The sequence below is a fragment of the Cebus imitator genome, unplaced genomic scaffold (assembly GCF_001604975.1).
Source record: "Cebus imitator isolate Cc_AM_T3 unplaced genomic scaffold, Cebus_imitator-1.0 Scaffold399, whole genome shotgun sequence".
In the NCBI taxonomy this organism is placed as follows: domain Eukaryota; kingdom Metazoa; phylum Chordata; class Mammalia; order Primates; family Cebidae; genus Cebus; species Cebus imitator.
The window spans coordinates 17,757-18,919 of NW_016107714.1; positions in this window are offsets into that span (position 1 = coordinate 17,757).

A 1,163-nucleotide genomic window follows, 5' to 3' on the forward strand; every position below is an offset into this window, starting at 1 on the left:
CTCAAATGTACAACAAGGTAAAAATGTCCTGGGTACACAAGCTCAGGAAAAAAGGCGTTAATACATCTAAGGAAATTGAGTCTAAAGACAAGACAACTCAAAGAAGAAGAAATATAAATGGTCAAAAACACACAGCAAAAAATAAAAACTCAGTGGATGTCATCAAAGAAATGTGAAGTGGATACTTGGGAGGCTGAGGCAGAAGAATTGCCTGAACCCAGGAGGCGGAGGTTGCGGTGAGCCGAGATCGCGCCATTGCACTCCAGCCTGGGTAACAGGAGCAAAACTCCATCTCAAAAAAAAAAAAAAAGAAGAAATGTGAATTGGAACAGATATCATATTCCTGGCCTGTTAGACTGGCAATTATGAACAAGAGTCATGCAATGCTATTGGCAAGTATGGACCAGGGTGAGCAAATAATTGATTAGACCTCTCAGGACAATTTTTCTGTGAGGATTAAAAGTTTTCAATGTGCATACTAGCTAACCCAGAAATTTCATGTTCAAAAATATACCTCAAGGAAATAGAAGAATTCATAAAGATAGAAAAAGACTATTCATCAATCTGTAGATAATGAAAAAGAAATATTTTAAATGACTTAAATATCTGTTAGTAGGGAACTAATTAAACAGTATAAGTACACAATGGAACCCATAGAGCAATTAAAAATGACTACATAAATCTGTATTTAACACAGAAAGATGTTGATTATTAAATGAACAGTTTCAAAACAAACAAAAGTTGGAAATCACTTGGTAAAATTCCATTTTTAAAAATAAAACAAGGTATGTGAACCATAAAATATAAAACTGTAAGATTATATATAAAAATGTTAATCAGGACTATTTCAGGATGGGGAGAATTATGGATGAATTTCAGGCCTTTTTATTTTCTATGTTGTCTGAGCCCTTTATATTTATCATTTTACCTTTATACTTAATACAAGATTTTTTTTTTGATGAAAATATTTGGTAATAGAAAGATGTAAGGTGGTAGAAACATCAACAGAAACCATGGTATCATGCTTGTCCTCCCCAGTCCATGATGAGGAACGACTCAAACATGGTTCCAGTGAGGAGGAAGAAGCCAATAGAAACAGAGAAGCTGTGTAAATAGGAGAAACTCTGAGAAAACGGATGATGGATTTTAGGAAGTAGACGGGC